Below are 5588 nucleotides of genomic sequence, written 5' to 3'. Positions count from 1 at the left end.
CAAAATCAAGACAACCTGAAGCTGAATGGATGTCCACTGCAGTGTCCACAGGTCCAGCCTCCCAGTGCACGCCCTGAGCTACAGCCCCTCCACAGGGCATCTTCTCTGCAGCCCAACACCAAGCAAAGAGCACCAAAAGCTTGTCTTGGTTGTTTGTTCTTTTTACAAACTAGAGAGATGTACAGTTGAGAACTCAGAATTTCTAGCCAATCCTATATAATAAAAGGTCAGACCATAAGCAGGATGACCAGAACGACGGCTCGACCAGTCGCTATGAGGTGGGGGGCTGGCGAGGGGAATGGGGTGGCTGGTGGCAGTGGTGGTGGGGAGGGACGAGGGCCTGTGAGGGGATCCGGCTGGATGGCTGGTGGAGGCGGCAGGGTGGGATGAGGGCCTGCAAGGGAAACCGGCTGGCTGGTGGCGGCGGTGGGGCAGGACAAGGGCCTGTGAGGGAAACAGGCTGGCTGGCAGCAGCAGTGGCAGCGGCGGCCGGAGACTGGCGAGCGGGCAGAAATGGGCCTAATTGCAGGCTAGGCCTAGGGATCCTAACCGCGCATGATTTCGTGTTCTGGGTCTCTAGTAACCAAATAGTTAACACCACCTTACAGATTAAAAAAAAAAAAAAGAAAATGCCAGAAACATCTTTAAATGCCTTGTCACACCAACAGCAAAGTGCACAGAGTGAGGAGAACATGAGAGCCTTTTCATTTTAAAAATGTTTGGAAATATGTACAATTTTGATACAGTTTCAGGGTGCTCTGGACACCCATAGCCACTTCCTGTAAACCACTGATAATTTCTAGAGCCCTTTGAGAGACTATATATGGTCATGATCCATCTGTGTAATTAATCCTAATGTGGGCAACAGACACCTCTCAAATAAGAGCTGTGTCAATTATGGTGCTCCCCTACACTAAGGTATTCACAAGGAGATAAACAGTTTTTTTATTCATCCTCCTCCTCTCCTCTTCTTCCTTCTCCTCTTCCTCCTCCTCTTTTTCATCTTCTTCCACCTTTTTCTCGGCAACTTTACCGATATCCTTTGCACCATCAAACTTGCCTTTAGACTTATATAGTCGGCGACATCCTTCTCATATTTCTCCTTCAGCTTTGCAGCCTTATTGTTGTAAAGTTTCTTTTCGCTGTCACTTAAATTATTCCACATCTCGCCCAGCTTCTTTGCCGCATCTCCAATAGAGACTCCAGGGTTTGTGGATTTGATCTTGGGGCGGAATTTCAAGCAGAATAGGAAAAATCCAGATGGTGGCCTTTTGGGGGCATTTGGTTCCTTCTTCTTGCCTCCTTTAGCTGGTCCATAATCCTTCATTTCCTGATCATAGCGTACTTTATATGCCTTTGCCATCTCATCAAATTTAGATTTCTCTTTTGCCGACATTGTCTTCTACCTCTCAGATCACTTCTTAGAAAATTCTGCAAAATTGACTGGAACTTTTGGGTTTTTCTTCTTATGTTCCTCTCTGCATGTCTGCACAAAGAAGGCATAAGCAGTCATCTTGCCCTTTGGCTTCTTGGGATCACCTGTAGCCATCCTGACTGTTGTTCGCTAGTCTGGGCAGCGCAGGGCACAACACGAGGCTCAGTGCTACCCAGCCTTGTGCTAGCGACCTCCAAGTGAGATATTTTAAAGCAATGGAACAGAAAATAGAAAACATGGCTAAGATGATGAGCAAAAAAAGAATACATGCTATTATCACTTAAAGGTTGATAAGAGCAGGTGACAGTGTTTAGTTAAGTTCTGAGGAAGAGGTGTATATTGCAGTGATGAGTCCATGTTCTGATCATGGTTACAGAAGTAGGCAAAGGGTCAGAGTGCACAAAAGCTCAAATCATTCCTGTGCTTAATTGTCAACATGTTTCTAAATTCCAAAAATCAAAACAAAACAAAACAACCCCCCCCCCCAAAAAAAAGACAATTAAATTCATATGTTGCTTTTTTTTTCAGGGGGAGAGGGGAGCTACAAATGGGCAGCTTGGTACAGTTAGACATGAAGGTGTATGGGAGTTTATTCCTTCTCGTCTATACTTCCCTTTTTGCATTTTTATAGACCTGGTGCCTAAATGTTGGATAAAAATTGGTGCACATTGATTTTGACACACAATTTTGGAAAGAAGAATGAAGGGAAACTAGGCTGAGGAGGAAGGCAGACAATCGGGAGGCGTGCATTTGCAATCTCATTTTTCTGGCGTAAGGGCCAGATCAGGGTAAAGTCCCTAGTGTTTGGTTTGAAGGTATGTTTTATGCAACAAAGAACTGAGAAGGCTGATATTAATATTAAATAATATTAAATCCTTCTCAAGAAAGAAGGAAAATGTGTGATACAGATAACAGGCAGATTCCATATGGAAGGCTTCTCTCTGCTTTCCTAGGTTCTGCATGTGTCCCTTGGAGGCATTCTGAGTTCATTTCTGTGCTCTGTGGACAGGTGTGTGCACCGTGCCCTCATTACATTGATTTCTTAGGGAAGTCTCAGAGGAGAAGAAAAGAGAGTGACAGGGAGGGGATTTTTTTTAATTGGAGTCTGGAACCTGTAACTTTTGGCTGCAGCCCTAAGATTATGATTCTAGTCCTAGCTCACCCATGCTGTGTTGCATGAGAAACACTGCTTTACCTGATCCAAAAACAATATCTATGGTTCCAGTGTTCTCACCAGAGTGTAAGCTTGAAGGTGTGCTGTATGTAATATTTTCAACAGTTTCCTGTGGAATGCTGAGTGCCATATTTCAAATTTTGTTTTGTTTCTCTTAAAGAAGTGATTAGGCAGCTTTCATACACGGGAATTAGGACTTAATTTCCAGCTGATCCCTCTTGTATGTGGAAGTGATTGCACACAAATCCCATGCTATATTTCAAAGCCATAGTAGTAAAATAACAAGAACAAAAATACTTCTTTGTATAGAAGTTACCATGGATTAAAAAAATGCAACGCCTTTCTCTTTTTATTGCTCATCATTCCTATCACCATTAAGACGATATTATTATATACACAGAGATTAAATTCTCTTCTGCCTGACAGGTGAATAACACTTGACCTTCCCCCCCCCCCCCCCCAAATAATGCCTAGATTCTGGGCTTACATTTGTTTTTTACCCTTTCTGGGGCACTGACCCCAGCTGATGCTGTTGACACTTCTTTTCTTTTCTTTTCTTTTTTTTTAAAAAAAACCCAACATATTTTTATTGATTTCAGAGAGGGAGAAAGAGATAGAAACATCAATGACGAGAGAGAGTCATTGATCGGCTGTCTCCTGCACATTCCCCACTGGTGATTGAGCCCGCAAACCAGGCATGTGCCCTTGACCAGAATCAAACCTGGGCCCCTTCAGTCCATAGGCTGATACTCTATCCACTGAGCCAAACCAGCTAGGGCAACACTTCTTTTCTTATTTCAAGGACTGAGATTAATGGCAGGACATCATTATAATAATGTCAGTGTTAGGATGGTAAGAATGGTGACTGTGGTACTGTGGGTACAAATGAAAGACTTTCCCGTAAAAAGGAATTGATAAACCCTGATACTCCTCAATACAGAGATAGGATGACTCATCTTTCAAGTATGATTTCTTTAGGAAAACCCCCAAAACTGGTCACATTAAGGAAGTCAAAGGGGGAGCCAGTTTGAATTGAGAAAGAATGTGTTTTTTGTTTGTTTTTAACCTGCTCAAAGTTGTGTTGAAATATCTGAGTTATCACTTCTAGGAGATAGGTGGAATGGTAGTTTAAGGCTGGAGTTACAGAAAAAGTATTTGAGAAGTGGCTATGTGGGCACCTGTGTGAAAATCCCAAGGTCCCTGAGGAGAGGGGATGGGGAGAGAAAAGCAGGAGTCTGGAATCTGACTCTTGGGAAGTGTACGCATTTGTAGGGCAAAGAGAGGAAGCAAAGAAGGTTGCAAAAGAGTCATGCGAGAGTTGGGAAGAGATCCACGTAATTTTTCCTTGCCTTCTGAAAGAGAACGACAAGATAGAAATGAAAGTATAACCAGGGAACTTATAAAAGAAAAAAAAAGTAAAACAGATAACCTCCCCTGATTTTTCTTATCTGTAAGACATACTCTCATGGATGTTATTTCTCTCCAGAATGTAACTCAGCATGATGAAGAAATGGCGAGGAAGAAAATTTATTTGACTGAGAGTTTTTTATCCTGAGTTTTATAATACTGTACTTCCTTTTGGTCATACATTGGCAAAAGATTTAAAGTTGTATAATCTAAGATTTTGGCAATGGACAAAGCAAATATATTCTTATAAACTGTTGACGAGGTTGTAATTTGGTAAACTTTCTGTTGGGATACTTGTTAGTATCTGTCAAAACTTAAAATGTTCCTGCTGTTAGAGTTAATGACTCCACTTTTATTAGCTTATGCCATAAATATTACTGCTGGTTTTTTAGTGATCAGTGCAGTCAACTATCAGCATTCAGTTTGCCTGTAAGATACCAGGAGGGAGGTTTGGTGTATTTTCTACATAGAAAGTTAGGAACCAGGTAACTTAACCCTGGGATAATATCTGAGGATCCTAGTTATCTGAGAATAAATATCCATTTTAAATTAAGAACAAATATAATAGACCTAATTAATTAGGAGATATTCTAGAGAAATAAAAGTAAATATTATAAAAATAAATTTTACTTAGGTGATAAAATTTAAATTATAATTGCTTCTGTGGGCTATTTCTTAGCACAAGATATGAATCAAATCTTGGACATTTTTGGTGTAGCATTTTCAATAACTTTTTATGATAGCATGATATTGAATTCCTCATTTATGACTTTTGCAAAAAAAATCATTAAGAACCTCAATCATTCCAAAAGCTTCTCTTTTTACTTTAACAGTAAAATAATTATTTTGAAACATCTGCCATGTAATCATAGTTATCAGTTTCCTTTCTGCCCATGTTAACTAGTTTAACTATGCCATGTATCCATTGTAATCATTTTTGTGATTTTAGCATTTCTTTAGTCTCACAGCATGAAACACATTTCCTTGTGTGAAATTTGTGGTATCATTTAATAAATCGATTTGCATTAATGTTGCATAATATTCCAAAACAACAGATTAAAATACACATCCAAAAATGAACTGGAAACAGACAATAAAGAAATGGTGGGAGGGGGACGATGCCAGTACTATACATGGAGGGAAATCTGAGAGAGGACTTCTTTTAGAAGTGATCCTTTCATTAGCTAATATTTTTTTGCATTTTACTTTCTTATACATAAGATCATGGAATTTTAGATAATATTAAGATATTGATTTAAACATGAATTACTATAGAGTTTTAATAGTGCAAAATTTGATGTACCTCAATGTCCCTTAATAGGAGAAATATTAAATAATTTATGGTATGTGGTATGTGATACTCTTCATTTGTTAATTTATTCATTTATTCATACATTTGACAAGCATTTATTGAGTTCCTATTACGTATGAGGTCCCTGGATCTAATTCCCAGGATCATCAATCAACTGGATCCAATTGACATTTATAGAATATTTCAATCACCAATAGCAGAATATGCCTTTTATTCAAGCTCATTTGTAGCATTCACCAAGATAGTATTCTGTTCCACAA

General features: G+C 39.5%; 1 pseudogene; it reads right to left on the bottom strand.

Moving 5' to 3' along the window:
• Nucleotides 1–908: 908 nt before the first annotated feature.
• Nucleotides 909–1560, bottom strand: LOC139009453 (high mobility group protein B3 pseudogene; annotated as a pseudogene).
• Between the last annotated feature and the right edge of the window lie 4028 nt (nt 1561–5588).

The sequence above is a fragment of the Myotis yumanensis genome, unplaced genomic scaffold (genome assembly GCF_028538775.1).
Source record: "Myotis yumanensis isolate MYYU_CA2020_CCGP unplaced genomic scaffold, mMyoYum1.0.hap1 SCAF_4, whole genome shotgun sequence".
NCBI lineage: Eukaryota > Metazoa > Chordata > Mammalia > Chiroptera > Vespertilionidae > Myotis > Myotis yumanensis.
The sequence above is the reverse complement of the archived record's forward strand: the minus strand, read 5'-3'. Positions and strand labels throughout refer to the sequence as shown.